Genomic DNA, 23,909 nt, shown 5'->3' on the forward strand with positions numbered 1-23,909 from the left:
TTGGAGGAAGACTCATTAACAACCTGCAATATGCAGATGATACAACCTTGTTTGTTGAAAGTGAAGAAGACTTAAAACATTTACTGATGAAGATCAAAGAGCGCAGCCTTTGGTATGGAATGCATTTCAATGTAAAGAAAACAAAAATCCTTACCAATGGACCAATAAACAACATTCTTATCAATAGAGAAAAGATTGAAGTTGTCAAGGACTTCATTCTTCTTGGATCAACTATCAACATTCATAGAAACAACAGACAAGAAATCAAATGACATATTGCATTAGGCAAGTCTGTTGCACAAGACCTTTGTAAAGTGTTGAAGAGCAAAAATGTCAGCTTGAGGACAAAGGTGCACATGACCCAAGCCATAGTATTTTCAATAACCTCATATGCATGCAAAAGCTGGACAGTGAATAAGGAAGACCGTAGAAGAATTGATGCATTTGAGGAGAATATTGAAAGTGCCATGGGCTGCCAAAAGAACAAACAGATCTGTGTTGGAAGAAGTGCAGCTGGAGTGCTCCTTGGAGGCCAAGATGGACAAACTTCATCTCTCATACTTGGGTTATATTGTCAGGAGGGACCATTCACTGGAGAAGGACATCATGTTTGATAAGGTGGAAGGTCAGAGACAATGAGGAAGACCCCCAGCGAGATGGATTGGCAAAGTGGAAGCATCAATGGGCTCAAGCGTGGCAACAATTGTGAGGTTGGCCCAGGACCTGGCAGTGTTTTGTTCGGTTGTACATAGGGTTGCTATGTGTTGATATCGATTCGATGGTACCTAACAACAACAACAACATCCATGTATGGGACTCCTGGTGTGGTGCTGTAGGATCAGCACTGGACCGTGAACCACATGGTTGGCAGTTCAAACCATCAACTGCTCCTCAGAAACCCAATATAGGGTTGCTATGAGTTGGAACTGACTCCACGATACTTAGCAATATTATGGTTTGATTTACAAAAATAAAATTGTATCATACATAATTTTCTTTGTTGGGAATTATTTAAGATTTACAAAAAAAGTATAAAGATCACATCTTAATTTTCTATTTCATTATATTTGGTGAATCCTTTCAAATTTGTTTTGCTGTATCTCTTATTAAATATTTGGCATTTCAGCAAGCTCATATATACTTCAATCAATTATGTCCACTATGTTGTTCAACCATCATTGCTACTTCCAACACTCTCAATAATATGGAGTCTTAGTGTGGTGCTGTGGGTTAATGTGCCAGACTGCAAAGTCATTTGAATAACAAGGTCTGCCTAATGTGCCAGACTATAAAGTCATTTGAACTGCAAGGTCGGTGGTTCTAAGTTCACCTGCTGCTCCTTGGAGACCCTATACAAGGTCACTATGGGTTGGAACCAATTCTATGGAACTTAACAACAACAACAAATGACATCTCACTGTCCCCTAAGCTTTGTGTATTTCCTTATCCCTCACTCCCATACTACCCTGGAAACCTATTCTAGATTTTAATATAAGTTGTGTTGTATATTTTTTCTTCTGTTTCTGATTTATTTACCTCAGCATAATATTTTCAATTTATCCATGTTCATGGTAGATTGTTTCAGAACTTCAGGTCTTTTATAACTGAGTAATATTCCATTATATGTATATATCACATTTTGTTTATTCATTCATTAGCTGATGGGCATTTATTTTCACCTTCTGGTTATTGTGAATGATGTCACAAAAACTCTAGTGTACATGTGTTTGTGTTCCTGTTTTCAATTCTTTCGGGTAAATTCCTAGAAGTGTACTATCTGGATCATAAGTAATTTTGTTTAAACTTTTTTGTGTGGAACTGTCAAACTTACTTACAGAGGTTGTGCCATTTTACATCCCTCATCCCATGGATGTTGTTGTTGTTGATAGGTGCCATCGAATTAATACCAACTCATAGTGACCCCTCTGCACAACAGAAAGAAACGCTGCCTAATCCTAGGTAAACCTCACAACTGTTGCTACCTTTGAGCCCACTGATGCTGCCACTAGGCCGATTCTCATTGGGAGCCTCCCTTTTTTTCCCTGACTCTCAACTTTAACAAACATACTATCCTTCTCCAGTGATTAGTCCCTCCTGATATGTCCAGAAGTATGAAAATCGAAGTCTGGCCATCCTGGCTTGCAAGGAGCACTCTGGCTGTACTTCTTCAAGCACAGATCTATTTGTTCTTTCGGCAGTCCATGGTACTTTCAATATTCTTCTTCAACACCATAATTAAAATGCATCAATTCTTGTCTGGTCTTCGTTATTCATAATCCAACTTTCAAATGCATATGAGGTTACTGAAAATACCATGACTTGGATCAGGTGCACCTTAGTCCTCAAACTAATACCTTAGATCTTCAATACTTTAAAGAGGTCTTGTGTAGCAGATTTCCTCACTGCAATATGTCATTTGATTTCTTGATTGTTGCTTCCGTAAGTGTTGATTGTTGATCCAAGCAAAATGAAGTCATTGACAACGTCAATCTTTTTGCCATTTATATAGATGTAATTTATTGGTTCAGTGGTGAGGATTTTTGTTTTCTTTACATTGAAGTGCAACCCATACCAAAGGCAGTGGTCTTTGATCTTTGTCCATAGTATTTGAAGTCCTCTTGGACTTAAAATTCAAATTTATGCACCAACTACTAAAGCTAGTGATGATGAAATTGAGGAATTCTACCAACTTCTTCAGTCTAAAGTTGATCAAACATGCAATCAAGATGTATTGATCATTACTGATGATTGAAATGCAAAGATTGGAAACAAAGAGGAAGGATCAGTAGTTGGAAAATATGGCCTTGGTGATAGAAAAGATGTTGGATATCACATGATAAAATTTTGCAAGACCACTGAATTCTTTACTGCAAACACCTTTTTAAAACAGTATTAAAGAAAACTATACATATGGACCTCACCAGATGTAATATGTAGAAATCAAACTGACTACATCTGTGGAAGGAGATGGTGGAAAAGCTCCATAGCATCAGCCAAAACAAGGCCAGGGCAGATTGTGGAATAGATCATCAATTGCTCATATGCAACTTCAGGCTGAAGCTGAAGAAAATGAAAACAAGTCCACGAGAGTAAAAATGTGACCCTGAATATATCCCACTGGAATTTAGAGAGCTGAAGAACAGATGTGATGCATTAGACACTAAAGACCAAAGACCAGAAGAGTTGTGGGATGACTGCAAGAACATCCCATGGATGAGTGCTTCTATTTCTCCATATCTTTATCAATAACTGCTCTCTTCTTTTTTCTTTCTTAAATGCACAGCCATCCTAGTGGGTATAATACTATCTCAATATGGTTTTGGTTTGCATTTCCTTAGTGACTAATGATGGTAAGCTGATTTTCATGTGCTTGTTGACACTGTAGAATCAGCAGTGGACTGCAAATCACAAGGTTGGCAATTCAAACCTACCAGCTGCTCCTTGGAAACCATTTACAAAGTCACTGTGAGTAAGAATTGAATCAATGGCACTTAACAACAACAGCAATGTTGGCTATTTGAGGTTTTTTCTTTAGTGAAATGCCTATTCACATCCAGTTGCTGTTTTAAAATTTTTATTGTGAATTGAGTGATAGTTTACATGGGAGAACATCTGCTTTACATTCATCCTATCATATTTCATTTCATTGCAATGATTACAATTTTCTCCATGCATCATCATTCAACAACATTTGCTTCCAATCCCTCTGTTTTTGTTTTGTTTTCTTTTTTTTTTTTTGGAAGTACACTGAAGCACTCGGGAATATATAAGCATTCAAACAACCAAAGGGTACACCCAGCAAGCCTACCCCTCGCCGTCAGCACACAGCCCCTCTCCCTCTCTGACAGGGTCCCCTGCTGCTCCAAGTCATTATCTCTGCCTCCACTGCTTCTCTGCATAGGGTCCTGTACTCTGCTCTTCTCCCTTGAAGTCCAGGGTCCTCCACTCCTGGACTGCAAAATCAACCACTCCCCTCTTTTTGTTACAAAACATCTACATTTACAGTTGCAACACTCACAATCAGTCCTGATAATAATTATTCACTATTGAACCATAAGAGTCTTATCCCCATCTCCTTTCATCAGCCCTGTCCAGACAGGCTGGAAATCACTCAGTGGAGAGTCTACCTTCTCCCATACCCTCTGAAACTAGGCACCCATTTGAAAGCTTGTAAGCCAGTCACTTCATGCTTTTGAAGCACCCCCATTTTGGGTAGGCAATGTCTAAGTTGCTCATCCCTGTTAACCCTGTGTACTGAGGGGGTGGGAATGATCCTCACTGTAAAGATTCTTTCACTCCTTTGAGCTACTACATCCATAAGTATAGGTCAAGTTCATCAAATTGTAGCAGATTACTCTTTTTTCCCTCTTCTTTCTTCCTCTAGTTGAGTTCTAATCATCCAGCCATTGAAGCCAGGTAAAATGGGTACTATTTGCAAGTATGGGTGTTCTTGTGCATCTCTTCTTGCTTCATATCAGCTGTATGCTTCACCAGTTACTATTTTTGATTGAACATTTTGTGTTGTTCTTTTTAATGGCTGCATAATATGTGTGGCATTCCATTTTATTCTTCCCTTGTTAATGTGTATTCTCTCTAACCTCCCCCTCTTTGCCATCAACAAATAGCTTCATCTACCCTAGAACAATTTTAATAATCAGAGAAAACTTGCTCAAATGTAAATTTGATTATATTTAAGCCAACTCATGAGGTAATGGTGTGCATTAACTCTGTTGTGAAAAAAAAGGAATTAAGCACACTTCTATGTAAGTCTACAGTGCTGTATAAAAAGCACTGAACTTCAAGGTCAGTTTAAACTGCAAGGTTGAGAGTTCAAACTCGCCAGTTGCTCCTCAGAATACTTATACAGGGTCACTATGAGTCAGAACCAACTCAACAGCACTTAACAACAACAAATGCAAATGGTGAGGTGAGATTTGGGGGCCAATTACATTAATTTTTCAGATTGAATAATTCAGATAAGACTGAAGAGTCTTGCCCATCTTCAAAGGTTACACTAATGATATAAATAAAAACTGAAGTCATTTTTGTTCTTCCACATACCGGGACATCAACTTTTGCTTTAACTTATATTTCATCCTTGGCACAGAAATTTTCCATTTCTCTTATGAAGCCTATACCTCCATGTTCCCTCCCTGCTCCTTATTTTGAAAAGCTTTAGGGAAAAATGTGATAACTTTGTTAATTTCTTCTCAATTGTAAATGATTGAAAGGGGTTAATAGGCAATGTTTATAAGTGATGTTCATATTTTTGAAACAATATATTATTATCTGTTTAAAGAATGAAATTCTAATTGTAGAATTTTAGGCATCAGAAAGACTTAAAGTGGATGGTAAATTGAGGCGTTGTTGTTGTTATTAAGTACCGTGGAGTCGGTTCCGACTCATAGAGACCCTGTTCAGGGTCTCTATTCGTAGTGGTTACGAATCGGGCTGCTAACCTAAATTGAGGCAGAGGAAGGTATATTTGTCCCTGGAACCATACCAATCCAGGTGACTAAGTACAAAGAAACATTCTTGCTTCTCATATGCCAAAATAATTTTCAACAACTTTGCACTCCCTTGAATATTTTTAGATTGAAAGAAAAAAAAAACTGAAGTTATCATTGCAAACGATATAGTGTTGGCTGGTAGAAAATATTCATATTTTTTAATAAAAAGGGCAAAATATCCATATCTATAGCCATTTAAATTTTTCATTGAATACATACGCATTAGCCATTCAATAAATATATATATGTATATCTATATATTCAATGTGATTTAAGTACAGTGATTAGATACTCATAAGTATCCATTTTAAAAATACATGAATAAGCTTTTAATAAAAACTCATAAAATTAGTAAGTTCCTTTTGTTAACTTTAACTCATATTTCTATTATATATGACTTGAAACTTTTTTATCCTCATATACTATTTTTTACTCAAAAATCATTTATTGATCACTAATCATATTTATTTGCAATAAAATATGTATATAGATTTAAATTCAAATTTATTTTAGTTATGACTATAAAATTTTCTTCTCAAAGCAGCATACAATTTATAAAAATTACATAAATGTACTATACACTATGTTGAGTAATAATTAAAGAAAGAAAGTAATGTTCAATGAGAAATACAGCTCTTAATGAAATGGTGGTGGTGGTGGTTATGTGCTGTGAAATTGGCTTCGACTCATAGCGAAACCTGTATAGGGTTTCTGAGGCTGTAAATCTTCACAGAAGCAGAAAGCCTCATCTTTCTCCTGCCTAAAGGCTAGTAGTTTCTAACTGCTGACTTTAGGGTTAGCAGCCCAGCTCGTAACTACTATGTTACCGCTGTCATTGTCAAGTGCCATCGAGTCACTTCTGACCCATAGCAACCCTGTATAGGGTTTCCGAGGAGCAGCTGGTAAGCTTGAACCACCAATCTTGCAGTTCAAATGGCTTTGCAGTCTGGCACATTAATCCACAGCGCCACACAGGACTCCTATGTTACTAGAGCTCCTTAATGAAAGAGATAAGGTGAATGCAGCTTTTCTTCTTTTCCATCATACAATGGATTCTGTTGTTATTGTTAGGTGTCATCCAATACTCTTCAGTCCTGCACCACCCTCACAATTGTTACAGCTGTCCATTGCTGTTGTCAGTGTGTCCATCCATTTTGTTGGGGGTCGTCATCTTTTTTGTAGACCCTCCACTTTACCAAGCATGGTTTTATTCTCTGATAAAAGGTCTGCAGTATGAGTGACTAAGTCTTGCTATCCCAGGCTTGCTATTCAGACTATACTTCTTTCAAAAGAGATTTGTTTGTTTTTCTGGCAGTCTATAGTATTTTCAATATTCTTCTCCAGGGTCAAAATTGAAATTCATCAGTTCTTCTACAGTCTTTCTTTTTTATTTTCCAACTTTTACATGTATATGAGGCAACTGAAATACCATGACTTGAGTAAGGAGCCCTTTAGTCCTCAGACTGATCTCTTTGTTCTTGAACATTTTAAAGAGGTAATTTGCAGTTGATTTGTCTAATGCAATATGCCCTTTGATTTCTTGACTGCTGCTTTCATTAATGTTGACTGTAGATCCAAGCAAAATGAAACTTTTGACAATTTATCTCCATTTATCATGATGTTATTTATTGGTCCATTTGTGAAGTGTGTTTGTCTTTTCTTCTTTCCATTGAGGTGCAATCTATACTGAGGGCTACAAATAGCCTTGGACCTTCATCATTAAGTATTTTAAATCCTCTTTGTTTCTAGCAAGCAAAGTATCACAGGTTGTTAATGAGTCTTTCTCCAATCCTGAAGTCATAATCCAGGTATAATCTTGTTCATATAATCCCATTTCTCAGAATATTTGGTCAGCATACAGACTGAATAAGTATGGTGAATGGATACAACCCTGGCACATACCTTTCTGATTTTAAACCATTCAGTATCCCCTTGCTCTTTTCTAACAACTACCTTTTGGCCTATGTACAGGTTCTTCATGAGCACAAGTAAATGTTCTGGAATACCAATTCTTTGCAATGTTATCCAAATTTTTTCATGATCTACAAAGTCAAATGCCTTTGCATAGCATATAAAGCACAAGTAAACACCTTTCTGGTATTCTCTGCTTTTGGCCAAGATCTAGCTGATGTTAGCAATGATATACCTAGTTACCTTGGATAAATATAATTTATTGCTGGAATGAGAAAGTATTCAGGATCAATTGCAGTCGTATTTTCTCTTTTAGAGAAAACTGTGTTCACTAAGCAAGAAGAGAGGAATGAAACTTTTGTATAGCAATGCCACTTAACTTTTTGAACCTCTTCCAAGATACATGCCAAACCACATAGAAATGTATCTTCAAAATTCATTTTAATGATCTCACAGCTGACAACTCTATTAGTCTTTCTAAATTCTGTTGAAAGCAATGAAATGGAAAAATACTACATACCTGACTTATAAAGGAATTTGTTACTCAATATTAGACTCATCCAATGACTCAATAACTGGGAAGTATACCTGTAGTATTTTACCAGATCTTATCGAATGACTATCAATATATGTTACCTTTTCACTTAGAAGTTTCTCATTTAACCCAGTATGTTCAGAAGGGATGGGAGAATCAAACTACTCTTTGATTCAATATGCCAAATCAAACTACCCTCTGTTGGGAAAAAATCTCTGATTTCCTATTCAGATATAGATAGGACACTGACTTTCACTTGATGATGCAATAATGTGACCTTGCTTTCATATTGCTTCTACAACCTGGTCCTAGAGTTCGTGTACTTAGTCACTATTTTCAAGAAAGCAAGTGTTCATGACTTGAGAATAGTGACTTTTGTGGTTTCTTCCTTAAGAATGATGTCCTGGGGAACCTAGATCCAGAGGGCATGGAGGAAGGTAGAATCTCCATTGAGTAGTATCTACTCTTTCTAGTCAGGGCTGATGAAATGAAATGCGGATAGGTCTCTTGTGATATAATAGTGAATAATTGTTATCAGGACTGATTGTGAGGGTTGGAAATGTAAGGGTAGACATTTTGTAGCAAGGAGGGGAGTGATGAACTTTTCAGTCTAGGAGTGGAGGCCCCTGGGACCATCAAGGGAGAAGAGCAGAGAGCGAGACCCTACCCAGAGAAGCAGTGATGCCTGAGATGGAGGCAGAGACAATGACATGGAGAGCTGGAGTAGCTGGGGACTTTAGACACAGAGAGTGAGAGGGAGATTTTAGAGGGAGAGGGGCTGTGTGCTGATGACCACGGGGCAGGTTTGTAGTGTATACTCTTTGGTTGGTTGATGATGCATGGAGGGGATTGTAACCATGGCAATGAAATGATATATGATAGGATGAATGTAAAACTAATGTTCTCCCATGTAAACTATCACATAAGTCACAACAAAACATTAAAAAAATAAAAAATAAATAAAAATAAAAAAAGAATGATGTCCTCTCTAATAATAGCTGGGTGATGGAAGTGACAAATATAGTGAGGGAAATTGTATCTTAGCCAAATCCATTGTCTCTTGGTTGTTCTGGGAGTACACACTCTTCTTTTTTTCCTTTCTTCTTTCTTTTTTTTTTAGTCACACAAGGAAGGAAAGAGAACCAGAATTATAATGCAAAATCAGGCAAATGCTCAAGATCAATTCTAGGAAGTTTGAGAATCCTTAAATGTATTGTCTTAAAATTACATTATCTTTGTGCAGGTTGGGGGTACATAGAACCAATTCAAATTATCATGGGGTCTAGACTCTGACATGGAAATAGGGCAATTCAAATCTATTCTTGCTGGAGCTCACATATCTTTGTATTTAACTTTGGCATGAACCTATGCTCTGTGCTCTGATCATGCATTCTATAAAAAGTCTAGGTACCTCTAAGTTAAATACACCCCAGATCGAAGACTATAACCCAAATTACCTGTTCTCAAACCTGGGTCTCATTGTTGTTGTGCACTGCAAATTTGATTCCAACTCACAGCAGCCTTAGATTACATAATAAAACTGTCACATAGGATTTCCTTGTCTTCAATCTTTATATGAACAGAGAAGCCTGAGGATTAAAACCAGCTCTCTGAATAGACATGTTGTTGTTAAGTGCTGTCAAATAGGTTCCATTTTTACAATATTTTCTAATTTTGTGTCATTTGTGCACATTAACTAACACAAGTTACATAACCGAGACCTTGTCATAGAAGGTGACTATTTTCGTCCTTTAGTTTTTCTTTTTGTCTTCTGCTCCCTTTCACCTGTGTCCGCATTTTTGAGGTTGCCAACCTGCCACCTATCCCTGACAGATAACTTACATTAATACCCTGGTGTGTACTCCTCTGTACTTCTTTTCAAATACTAACAATATACAGAGTTTCTGTATAGGGTTTCTGAGGAGTAGGTGGTGGGTTTGAATCACCATCCTTGTGCTTAGCAGTCTAGTACTTATTCTACAGAATCCTACCAGGACTACAGTCCTATTAATGATAAAGAAATATAATGTTGTTAGGTGTCATCAAGCTGGTTCCGAGTCATAGTGACCTTATGTATATCAGAAGGAAACACTGCCTAGTCCTGCGCTATCCTCACAATTGCTACGTTTGAGCCTAATGCTGCAGGTACTCGGTTAATCCGTCTCATTGAGGGTCTTGTTTTTGCTGACCTTCCACTTTACCAAACATGATGTCGTTTTCCAGGAAATGGGCCCTCCTGCTAACTTGTCCAAAATAAGAAAGACAGACTCAACATTCTTGCTTCCAAGGAGCATTCTGGCTGTACCACTTCAGAAACTGATATATTTATTCTTCTGGGTGGTACAGTGGGTTATTTAATGTTTTGTTTAGCCATGTTGATGTTAAGTGCCATCGAATGAGTTCCACCTCTTAGCAACTTTGTATATATAGGGTTTCCAAGAAGCCCTTGGTGGGTTTGAATTGCCAATCTTGTGGTGCAAACTGACCTTGCAGTCTAGCTCATTATCCTACAGCACCACTCCAGGACTTCTAACCATACACTTTGTAAGTTCCCATGAAAAATTTGTTCCTGGTGGGTCTGGGTAAATAAAAGTGGGGGAATGTTGACTCAGTTGTGAGTGGTTGCTAACAAGTTTAACTATGATTTGGTCAAATTTGCCATCCTGATGGGTATAAAATGAGTCATCTCAGAAACAGAAGTAGGGATCTCACTACCAAAAAGGAAGAGCAAGGAGGGGAGTGCATCCTGAACATCCTGAGGTCCCCATGCATGTGCATTGAGTCTCCTCAACTCAGAGTCAGAATACTGTGATGCTGTGACCCCAGAGAAGCAGCAGCAGAACCAAGAGTCAGAGTTGGAGACAGAGGGGTGGGCATCCCATCCCAAGGAGCAAGAAAAACTGAGTGACTTTGGGCAAGAGGCTTGCTTGCAGAGTGGGGTGACTCCAAGCACTTAATTGTTGGTGCTAGGTTTGCTGACCCATGAAGCGAGAGCCAAGTGCCATCAGGCTGGGGTTTATGATGGAGTGGTGAGCATTTATCACCAGTCCAAATAGATCTTTATAGCACTGTTGGAGTAGAGCAAAGGGCAGGACAAAGGCCACAGAGAAGCCTACTTAAGGAATCAGCAGAGGAGAGTCTGTCCTGATTAGAAGAACTGTTCCCCAAACATGCCTGATTCTGAATTCTGAGCTGTTAACTTCCCTTATAAAACTCATAATCTTGTGGTTAGCAGTCCAGTACTTATCCTACAGCATCAACTTGGAACCATAATAATAAATCAGAAGGTAACCTCAAACAAAATGAATAAACCTTCTCATTAAAAATAAAATCATACAGTCTCAATAAACATTAAAACAACAGTAAGGAAATAAATGATAAGAAAATTATAAACAAAATGGGCTCAGCTCTTATAGAACATGAAACAAAGAAACCATCAACACCACACACACACACACACACACACGCAAAAAGAACAGGAAAATGACAGCAGGGATTCATGTCTGTCCATAACTGCACAAATTGTAAATGGATTAAATGCACCAGTCAAGAGACAGAGAGTAGCAGAATGAATAAGCAAAAATGACCTATCAATATGTTGTCTAAAAACACACCTTTCACACAAAGGCAAAAATTAGCTAAATGTCTAATGTTAAAGATAGATAGATAGATAGATAGATAGATAGATAGATAGATAGATGATAGATAGATAGATAGATAGATAGATTGATAAATATGCCAAGCAAATGGCAACCACAAAAGAGCTGAGTGGCAATATTAATTTCTGATTAAATAGATCTCTCACAGAGAAAACAAACAGCAAATGAGACAAGGAAGGACATTGTGTAATTATTAATGTATCAATCCATGAAGAAGACATAACACACAGCCAATGAAAGAAAACCAAAATGCATAAGTCAAAATTTAACAGAATTGAAAAGAGAAACAGAGAATCCCGCAGTACTAGTAGTAGGTTTTAATACACCACTTTCGATAAAGGACATAACAAGAAAGAAACAACAAAGATACAGAAGATCTAAACAACACAGTCAACCTACCTGAGTAAATAGACAGACACAGAGCACTGAAACCAACAACAGCATAGTATACATTCTTTTTCAGTGCATATGGAACATTCTCCAGAATATACCATTTGTTGTTGTTGTTAAATGCCATCGAGTCGATTCCAACCCACAGCAACCTTGTTCAAAAGGCTTTGCAGTCTGGCATATTAACCCACAGCGCCACACCAGGACTCCAGAATATACCATAGGTTAGGTCATAAGGCAAGTCTCAATAAATTAAAACATATCAAAACACTACAAAGCATCCTCTTAGCTCACAATACTATAAACTTAGTATTTATCAATAACAACAAGGAGATCAACAGGGGAAAATCTACCGGAAACTGGAGAACGTCCTGCTTAAAAATTCCTGGGTAATGGAAGAAATGAAAAATGGTAATTAAAACCTCATTCATTTCCACAGGGCTCTTATTGAGGGCTCTCTGCCACTGCCACCACCAGACAGCCTTGCAGTCGCCACCCCTAGCGACTCTTTGTGTGATTCTCCTTGCTTCTTTTCCCATCAACCACAACCACTTATACCATGTAGAGGTATCCGAGTGACCAAGACTGCGGCCAGAACTGAGAGTTTGGGACACCTGATAGGTTAGGATCCTTATCTGGAAAGAAGTTTGAAACCCTGGGCGAACGTAGTTCAAAAGAAGTGAAATCTTGATGAACTGCTCAAATTTGAAAAGTTTTTTTTTTTTTTTATCAAGAAATCTTGATTTACTTACTGCTATGTAGTGTTGTGGGCTAATGCACTGGATTGCAAAGTCATTTGAACCACAAGGTTGGTGGTTTAAGCTCACCAGCTGTTTCTTTGAAACCCTATATAGGGTTGGTATGGGTCAGAAATGACTCGAGAGAACTTAACAACAACACATTTAAGCTCAGGAGTCCTGGTAGCACTGTGGGTTAATGTGCTGGACTTCAAGGTCAATTTCAACTGCAAGGACAGCGGTTCAGGGATGACTCGTTCTAAGTGGATTGGATATGATTGAAGTAGCACAAACTGGATGTGGGAAGACATTGTCTTACTTGCTGGCTGCCATTGTTCACATCAATCATTAGCCATTTCCTTGAGAGAGGTGATGGGCATATTTGTTTGGTACTAGCCCCCAACTCAAGGAGCTCTGGTAGCGTAGTGGTTACGAATCGGGCTGCGAACCTTAAGGTCAGCAGTTCGAAACTACCTGCTGTTCCGTGGGAGAAAGATGAGGCTTTCTGCTCCTGTAAAGATTTACAGCCTCGGAAACCCTGTACAGGGTCGCTATGAGTCGGAACCGACTCCACAGCACATAACAACAACAATAAGCCCCAACTCGGAACTTGCCCAACAGGTGCACCAAGCAGCTGCTGAATACTGTAAAGCATTTGGTTTGAAGTCTATTTGCATCTATAATAGAACTCCCAAGGGACCACAGATATGTAATTTGGAGAGAGGTGTGGAATATCATAATACATGATAGGCTGATTGACTTTTTAGAGTGTGAGAAAGCCAGTGTGAGAAGAACAGCCTGCCTTCTCCTTGACAAAGCAGACAAACTGCTCCATATGGCCTTTGAACTCCAAATAAGGAAGATTGTGGATCAGATAAAATGTTGTTGTTGTTAAGTACCATTGAATCAGCTGACTCTTAGTGACCTTGTATATGGTTTCTGAGGAATGGATGATGTATTTAAGTCGCTGACCTTTCAGTTCAAATCAATCTTTCAGTCCAGTGCTTTAGCCACATCAGAACTCCTAGGCAAGTCTTAATATGGACTGCAATTTGGTCAGAAGAATTAAGATAGATTGCCGATGACTTTCTGAAAGAGTGCATTCATGTACACAATAAACTAGAGCTGAGTGAAAACCACAACATTTTTCAGATTGTGGATATATATCATGATGTGGAAAAGGGTGAAAAATATATTTGTCTAGTGGAAGAGATCATGAATGAAAAGGATAATTAAAGCCAGTTTTGTTGAAACCAAAGGAAGATGTGAGAAACTTGCCAGAAAAATATGGAGATGGGTGGCCTGCCACAGGTATCCATGGTAACGAGATTCAACAGGATTAAGACTGGGTTCTAGATGAATTCAAACATGGAAATTCTCCTATTCTGACTGCCTCCAGAGGACCAGATGTGAAACGTGGGACATTTGTCAGAAGCTATGACTACCCTAAGGAGCTCTAGTAGCGTAGTGGTTACAAATCAAGCTGCTAATCTCTCAGTCAGCAGTTCAAAACTACCAGCTGTTCCACAGGAGAAAGATGAGGCTTTCTGCTCCCGTAAAGATTTACAGCCTCGGAAACCCTGTACAGGGTCGTTACTGAGTTGGAACCCACTCCATGGCACATAACAACAACAATGACTACCCTAACTCCTCAGAAGACTATAGTTATCAGATTAGAAGAACTGCTCATAGTACCAAAACACAGCATCAGTATCAGACACACAGTATCAGGCACAGCATGCACCTTCTTTCCACATAATAACATAAAGAGAAGTAAGAGAGAGAGAGAGGGAGAGAAAAGTCTATGGTAGAAGAAAGCAAACAATAAAGATCTAGGCAAAAAGAAATGAAACAGTAAACAGAATAACAATAGGGAGAAACAACCACACTAGAAAATGGCTCTTATACTACATCAATAAAAAGGACAAATTACTGTTAAGTTTAACAAAGGGGAAAATGAGAAGATGCAAATAACACACACAAAAAATGAAACAGGTAATGTCACAATAGAACCATCTGAAATAAAAACTATTACAGAACAATAAGAACTGCACTCCAACAAATCTGAAAAACACCTAGAAGAAATGGACAAATGACTAGAAGAAACACACTACCTACTCAAACCAACACAACCTGAGTTAGAAAGCCTGAATAGATGATCACATAAGAAAACGAAATGGAACAGGTCATTTAAAAACTCTCTCCCTCCCCCTGTACCCTCTCCCCAAGGAAAAAGTCATGGAACAGATGGCTTTAATATAGAATTCTACCAAACTTTCAGAGAAGAGCTGACATCAATTCTAATAAAACTATTCCAGAACATAGAAAACGAATGGAATATTCCCAAATTCATTCTATGAAGCAAACAAATGCTAATACCACAACCTGGCAAAGACATCACTACAAAGAAAAGTATATACTAATATTTCTAATGAACAAAGATGCAAAATTTACCAACAAAATCTTAATAATCAAAGTCCACCAACATATCAAAAAAATAACATGACAAAGTGATATTCATACCAGATATACAAGGATGATTCAACTCAACAATTATTACAATCCACCACATAAGTGAAACAAAGGAAAAGAGCCACACGATCATACCAATTCATACAGAAAAGGCATTTCATAAAACCCAACACTCCTTCCTGAAAATAATGCTCAACAAAATAGGAACAGGGAAAAAAATTCCTCAACATGATTAAGGTCATATACACAAAGCTAAAGGCCATCATTATTCTCACAGGACAGAGTTTGACCAGATTCTCCTTGAGAATAGGAACCAAATAGGAATGTCCTTTATCACCATTCCTATTCAGAGCACTGAGGCAACAGAAAAAGGGAAGTAAAAGTCATTCAAATTGACAAAGAAGAAATAAGACAATCTTCGTTTGTAGATTACAAAATCAGTACCGGACTTGGAACCACAAGGGTGGCCTTTCAAATTCTCAGAAACACTATACAGGGTTGCTATGAGTCAGAACTGACTCCATGGCACTTAACAACAACAACATACCTAGAATATGGAATTTGGGTGTGGTGCTGTAGGATCAGTAGCGGACAGCTAACAATAAGGACAACCATTCTAACCACCAGCTGCTCTTTAGAAACCCTATACAAGATCATTATGAGTCACAACAGACTCAATGGCCCTTAACAACAGCATACAAAGAATTCTGACATAATGTGTTACAGAGTAGGACAGCTCCAAATGGTTTTCATGCCCATAAGCTTTAAAGACGCAGATCACTAGAGCTTTCTTCTAAGAAGCTATTGGGCATGTTTAAACAACCAACCTTTACATTACCAGCCAAGTGTTTAACCTTTAGGACTCCTGGTGTGGTGCTGTAGGATCAGCACTGGACTGCAAACCACAAGGTTAGTAGTTAAAACCCACCAGCTGCTCCTTGGAAACCAGTCACAACCGGACCAATAATAATTACATGACTGGGTAGTGTTCTGTTGTACTTTGTTGTCGTTGTTAAGTGCCACCAAGTCGGTTCCAATACATAACAACCCTGTATAGGGTTTTCAAAGAGTGGCTGGTGTATATTTGAGCCACTGAATTTGTAGTCAGCAGTCCAGTATGGGAGAAAGACAAGGCTTTCCGCTCCCGTAAAGATTTACAACCTTGGAAACCCTCTACAGGGTCACTATGAGTCGGAACTGACTCCATGGCACATAACAACAACAACAAAACTTATCCTACAATGCTAATACAAACCAGGACTGTTGTACATAAGATTGCTTCAAGTAGGAACCAACTTAACGGCACCTAACAGCAACAAGATACATAGAAAATCCAAGAGACTCAACAAGAAAACGACTAGAATTAATAGAAGTATTCAGCATAGTGGGAGGGTACAAGAATCATAAAAAAATTAAACTAAGCAGACCTCTGAAAAGAAAATCAGTAAAGCAAGATCATGAATTGCTAAGGAGTAAATCCAACCAGAGAAACAAAAGACAAAGGAAATTATAAAACACTACTATAAGACGTCAAAGAGAACTACATAAAAGGAAGAATGTATCCTACTTCAGATAGTAAGATTTAACACTGTAAAATACCAATACTACTCAATGTGATCTACAGACAAATGGAATTCCAGTCCAGTTCTAGCATCATTCTTTAAAGAGATTAACTAATTAGTCACCACTTTTATAAGGAAAGGAAAGTGACCCCAGATGAGCAAAGCACTACTAAAGATGAACAAAATAGGAAGCCTCACACTTACCAATCTCAATACCTATTATACAGTTACAGTAGTCAAAGCAGTCTGGTATTGGAACAAATGACATACAGAGAACAATGGAACAAACTTGAAAACTATGAAGTAAATCCATCCACTTCCTGAAACCCTATCCAGGGTCCACTCAAAGCCATGAAAAAAAAAGACCAGGCTATTGGTCAGACAGATGATGGTAGAACTCTGAGACTATGGCCCTCAGACACCCTTCACACCTAGAACTGTTCTCACCCCCATGAGTCCCCTTCTACCCAAATAATAGCAGACCTACAATGTGAACAGAAACAGCTACAATCATACATTGACAGAGAACTTTCAGAGGTTCAAGCTGGATTCAGAAGAGGCCGTGGAATGAGAGATATCATTGCTGATGTCTGATGGATCTTGGCTGAAAGCAGAGAATATCAGAAAGATGTTTACCTATGCTTTATTGACTATGCAAAGACTTTCGATTGTGTGGATCATGACAAGCTATGGACAACATTGAGAAGTATGAGTATTCCAGAACACTTAATTGTACTTCTGAGGAATCTGTACCTGGACCAAGAAGCAGTTATTCGAACAGAGCATGGAAACACTGAATGTTTTAAAATTGGGAAAGGTGTGCGACAAGGTTGTGTTCTTTCACCATGCTTATTCAACCTGTATGCTGAGCAAATAATACGAGAAGCTGGATTCTATGAAGAAAAGCGTGGCATCAGGATTGGAGAAGACTTGTTAACAACCTGCGATATGCAGATGATACAACCTTGCTTGCTGAAAGTGAAGAGGACTTGAAACATTTATTGATGAAGCTCAAGGAACACAGCCTTCGGTATGGATTGCATCTCAATGTCAAGAAAACAAAAATCCTCACCACTGGACCAATAAACAACATTCTTATCAAGAGAGAAAAAATTGAGGTTTTCAAGGACTTCATTCTTCTTGGATCAACTATCAACACTCGCGGAAGCAGCAGTCAAGAGATAAGATGACATATTGCATTAGGCAAATCTGCTGCACAGAACTTTCTAGTGTTGAAGAGCAAAGATGTCAGCTTGAGGACTAAGGTGCGCCTGACCCAAGCCATGGTATTTTCAATAGCCTCATATGGATGCGAAAGCTGGTCAGAGAATAAGGAAGATCGTAGAAGAATTGATGCCTTTGAATTGTGGTGTTGGAGGAGAATACTAAAAGCGTCATGGGCTGCCAAAAGAACCAATAGATCTGTTTTGGAAGAAGTGCAGCCAGAGTGCTCCTTGGAGGCCAGGATGGCTAAACTTCGTCCGTCTCTCATACTTTGGACATATCGTCAGGAGGGAACAGCCACTGGAGAAGGATGTCATGTTGGGTAAGATGGAGGGTCAGAGAAAAAGAGGAAGACCCCCAACAAGATGGATCGGCCAGGTGGCATCATGGATGGCATCGAGTGTGGCAGCGGTAATGAGGTTGTCCCAGGATCAGATATTGTTTCGTTCTGCTGTGCATGGGGTCGCTATGAGTCGGTTCTGACTCGATGGCACCTGACAACAACACAACAACAATAACGTCAACAATAACATCAGGGGAGTAGGAGCTCCTTAAAATAATCAACCGTCTGAGATCAAAAGGACAGTGTTTGCTGGGGGACAGGCTCACAGCGCAAAAAGAGGTAGAAAGAAGGACACATGGAAATGGTAAAGACAGGGAGGAAGTAGGTCACACTGTTACACTGTGGGATCTGTGGTCAATGTCGTGAATAAAGATATGTGTGAATTGTTGAATGGAAAACCAATTTGCTTTGCAAAGTTTCCCCAAATGACTGCAAAATTTTATATATAGAGAGATAAAATAGCTTAGGAGAAAAAGAAAGATACTTGGAAGTAACTTATACACATCTTTTAACTAGTCTTGCCATGGGTGTGGAGAATATGATGAGAAGATGTTGAAGTAAAATTAAGGAAGAACAGAAAATTTCCTAAAAGACATTGAAAGACTGACCACTAGAAGCTTTTGCTGCAGTGTTCCTGGGGTTAGGGATAAGAAGTTGTTTTTTTTTTAAGAATGTACCAGATGGTTCTGGTGCTGGGGCTGGTGCTACAGTTGCTCTTCTGAGGAACACATTTGAGAGCCATTGCCTTACAGAAATCAGACAAAAGACAGGTTGGAATTTAAACAAAATAGCATATGCCTTCCAGAGTAGCGACACTGACTTCCTTTAAGTTTTGTGTTTCTGTTATGCTTTGTTTATATAATTTGGCTATGCAAATGCAAAAGAATAAAAGTTCATTGTTGTTGTTGTTAAAGTGCCATCAAGTCTATTCTGACCCATAGCGACCCTGTATAAGGTTTCTGAGGAGCAGCTAGTGAGCTTGAACTGCCGACCTTGCAGTTCAAACGACTTTGCAGTGTGATGCATTAACACACAGCGCCACACCAAGTTCATTAACTGTTCATTAATTTAACAATTGTGTAAACGTTGCCTAATATGTACTAGCAACTTTCTAAGAGTTGAAAATATATTAGGGAACAAGGCAGACAAAGTCTGTGCTCATAAAGCTATATCTAGTAAGACATAAATAGAAACAATATAATAAACATATGTAAAATATTTATCATGGTGTTGGTGGTGGTTATGTGTGGTAGAGTTTGTTCCGACTCATACTGACCCTGTATAGGGTTCCCAATAAGTAAATCTTTACCAGAGTGGAAAGCCCCATCTTTCTCCTGTGAAACTACTAGTAGTTTTGAAATGATGACAATATGATTAGTAGTCCAACTTATAGTCCACTATGCTACCAGAGCTTGTTAATATTTTTATTATAATTTCAGATATTTATTCCCCAAAATAGAACCAGTTTCCATTGAGTTGATTCTAACTCATGATATCTCCATATGTGTTCAAGTATAACTGTGCTTCTCAGGATTTTCAATGACTGGTGTCTCTGAAGTAGATCACCAAAACTTTCTTACCAGGAGTCTTCCTGGGAACTTCAATCTGGAACATCACCCAGGAACTCCTCAGATACTAATAAATTGGGGTGGGGTGGGGGCGAAGAAAGCAGGATAGGAATGGAGTGTGACATTCAAGCTTGGAGCACATTTCAGACAGAAGGGTCATGAAATGCTCCTCAGTGGCCTAAATGTCAGATGTGGAAGATTTTATCATTTTAAATATGAATGCAGTAACATGTGTGTCTGAGAATCATGTTTAACTAAAAAGTAAAAGTTACAGCTCACATATATATGCAAATGGCTGCAAGAGCATTTAGATAATCTGGTTGCTGAATAACAAGTTTTTGACTCTCCTGTATAAATAACTGATAGATGTTAATGTCCAAAGAATTGGACACAATTCTTTGTCTGACTCAAAGCTACTCAGTTTCTGAGGAGCAGCTGGTGGGTTTGAACTACTGACCTGTAGTTAGCAGTCCCATACTTATTCTGTAGCTCCACACCAGGACTCTGCTTTAATGAGTACACAGTAGCAAATGTTCTTTATTTTCTAATGCAGCTACATCATTCTAAATTTCCATTCTCTTTGTAAGGTAATGCTAAAATGCAAAGCTATTGCTGTTGTTGTTAAGTGCCATCAAGTTGGTTCTGACCAATAGCGACTGTATAGAGTTTCTGAGGAGCTACTGGTGAGCTTGATCTGCCAACCTATAATTCAAACTGATTTTGCAGTCCAGCACATTAACCCAAAGTGCAATACCAAGACTGTATTGTTGTTGTTAGTAGCCTTCAAGTCAATTCCAATTTTTGGTGACCCTACAAAAAGTGCAGCCAGAGTGCTCCTTGGAGGCCAGGATGGCCAAACTTTGTTTCTCATACTTTGGACCTATTGTCAGGAGGGACCTGTCATTGGAGAAGGATATCATGTTTGATAAGGTCAATGGTCAGAGAAAGAAGAAAACCCCTAGTGAGATGGATTGGCAAAATGTCAGCATCAGTGGGCTCAAGCATGGCAATAATTGTGAGGTTGGCCCAGGACTGGGCAATGTTTCATTATATTATACATAAGGTCGCTATGAGTCGGTACCTACTCGATGGCACCTAACAACAACCACAATATTACTATACAGCTTTCAAGACTGCAACCTGCGCTTCATCGAATTTATGCTACTTAAGTCAATTATGCAGTACTTAGGTATTTAATGAAGAAGTACAAGCTACACTAAAGGCAGTGGCAGAAAAATGTATCCAGAAACTGATGGAATACAAATTGAGATATTTCACAAAACTGATGCAGTGCTAGAGACACTCACTGTCTATGCCAAGTAATTTGGAAGAAGCTATCTGGCCAACCAATTGGGAAAGATCCATATCTGTGCCCATTCCAATGAAAGGCGCCCAATGTAATGTGGAAATCAACAAATAAGATCATTAATATCATATGCAAGAAAAATTTTGCTGAAGCTAATTCAAAACTGGTTGCAGCAGTACATGACAGGGAGCTGCCAGAATTTCAAGCTGGATTCAGAAGAGTACATGTAACCAGGTATATCATCGCTGATGTCATAGAGATCTTGACTAAAAGCAGAGAATACTACAAATATGTTTACTTGTGCTTGATTTGGATCATAAAAATGGGTTACAGTATAAAGAAAGGGTATTCCACAACACTTAATTGTGCTAATGAGGAACCTATATATAGATCAAGAGACAGTAATTCAAAGAGAACAAGGGAAACGCTCTGGACTGCTAGCCACAAATCCAGCAGCTCAGCCCACCATCTGGAAGGGACTAGGATTTGTAACACTTACTCATACAATTCTACAGCATTCAGTATGGATTGCACTTCAATGTAAACAAAAGGAAAATCCTCACAACTGGACAAATAAATAATATCATGAAAAAAATGGAGAAAAGATTGAAGCTATCAAATGCTTCATTTTGTTTGGCTCCATAATCAATACTTAAGGAAGCAGCAGTTAAGAAATCAAAAGACTTATTACATTAAGTAAATCTGTTGCAAAACAAACAAACAAACAAACAAAAACCTCTCTGAAGTATTAAGGAGCTCTGGTAGTGTAGTGGTTACATAACAGGCTGCGAACCACAAGGTCAGTAGTTCAAAACTACCAGCTATTCCACGGGAGACAGATGAGGTGTTCTGCTCCCATAAAGATTTACAGCCTTGGAAACCCTGTACAGGGTCGCTATGATTTGGAACCAACTCCATGGCACACAGCAGAAGAAGCAAATTATTAAAGAGCAAAGATATCACTTAGAGTGACTAAGGTGCACCTGACTGACCCAAGCCATATCACCTAATATGCATGTGGTGGAGTCCTGGTGTAGCACTGTTGAATAACCTCTGGACCACAAGGTCACTTTGAACCACAAGTTTGGCAGTTCAAACTCACGAGCCACTTCTTGAAAATCTTATACAGGGTTGCTATGAGTCAAACAACTTGATAGCTCTTAACAACAACATACATGGAGTCCTGGTGTGGCACCATAGGATAAACACTCAACTTCAAGGTTGGTTTGACCTGTTAGGTAAGTGATTCAAACTCACCAACTGCTCCTTGGAAACCCTATACAGGGTTTCTATGAGTTTGAACTGACTCTCTGGCACTTAATAAAGCAAGAACAGCAGCAATCATGTGAAAGTTGAATACTGAATAAGGAAGATCACAAAAGAATTGATTCATTTGAATTATGGTGTTGGCAAAGAATATCGAAAGCACCATGGTCTGTCAGAAGAACAAGCAAGTCTGACTTGAAAAAAGAATAGCCAGAATGTTCCTCAGAAGTTAGGATGGCAAGACTTCATCTTTTGTTCATTGGACACAGTGTCAGGAAAAATCAATCCTTGGAGAAGGCCATAATATTTGGTATAGTGGAGGTCCAGAGAAAAAGAGGAAGACTTCTAAGGAAATGGATTGATACAGTGGTAACAAAAATGGATGTACACAACAACAACTGTGAGGATGTCACAGAACCAGGCCATGTTTCATTGTGTTGTGCATAAGGTTGCTTACATAATTATTTGCTTGACTATAATTACCACACAGACAGGGACCAAGTTATTATTACTCATTCTGTATCTCTTCTCACAGGGCATGTGGCATCTAGTAGGTTTTCAACACATATTTAAATGATATATGTGAAGGTTCACTGCTTACCCTGTAGTGCAATACGCACTTTATAATGAGGGACTATTGCATTTAAATGCCCTGATTTGTTTTTGTACTTTCATCAAATTGATACCAAAGAATATATCTTTCACTGTTTCATGTGAGTGAGAAAAATACCAAGGTAGACTTGCTGGGTCAAGGAAGACAGAAAAATATCAGAATATGCTACAGTAGTGAAGGTTTTCAAGTGTTGGAATGAACACATGTGCAAAGAGAACTTAGTAATCATATGGTAAATACTAAATTCAAATGAAATTGTCTTAAAGCGGTCAGTACCATATTCACATCACAACTTGGAATTTAATTTCAATAAAACATCATCTGTTTCATGAAATTAATGTTAATTTAAATTGTATTGCTCTTATATATGTAGAATTTATAATTTCAAACTTTACAGTAATGCAAGGGAATAAGCATAAGAGATTTATACATAGTTTTATGATGTTATGTACATAAAAATAAAAAGTAATTTTATCAATGGGAATGCATGGGGACCTTGATGTCTTTCACCCCTGCCCAGTGTCTTTACAGTGATCTTCTACTGAGGGTTCAATTTAAAAAAAAATATTAGTGAATGTGACTGGTTTAAATGTGAAAGTACCATAATGCAATTCTTGATTTTTGTTTTGCTTTGTTTTTTTAAGTTTTTATTGTGACTTGAGTTTTAGTCTACGTGGGAGTACATTAGTTTTACACTCATCATTTCATTGCGGTGATTACAATCTCTTTTGTGCATCATCATTCCACAGTATTTGCTTATATTCCCTCTGTTTGTTTGTTTGTTTGAGGGGGGATGTACACCAAAACACTTAT

The 23,909-nt window shown here is 38.3% G+C and overlaps 1 protein-coding gene and 1 pseudogene across 4 annotated transcripts in view; one reads left to right on the forward strand and one right to left on the reverse strand.

Moving 5' to 3' along the window:
* Nucleotides 1-23,909, reverse strand: part of LOC102835002 (opioid-binding protein/cell adhesion molecule-like) — a 2,270,024-nt gene that overhangs the window by 569,826 nt on the left and 1,676,289 nt on the right. The window lies entirely within an intron of this gene.
* The window catches only part of LOC102810785, a 190,283-nt pseudogene that overhangs the window by 1,547 nt on the left and 164,827 nt on the right, over nt 1-23,909 (forward strand).

Source organism: Chrysochloris asiatica, unplaced genomic scaffold, assembly GCF_000296735.1.
Source record: "Chrysochloris asiatica unplaced genomic scaffold, ChrAsi1.0 scaffold00158, whole genome shotgun sequence".
In the NCBI taxonomy this organism is placed as follows: Eukaryota; Metazoa; Chordata; class Mammalia; order Afrosoricida; family Chrysochloridae; genus Chrysochloris; species Chrysochloris asiatica.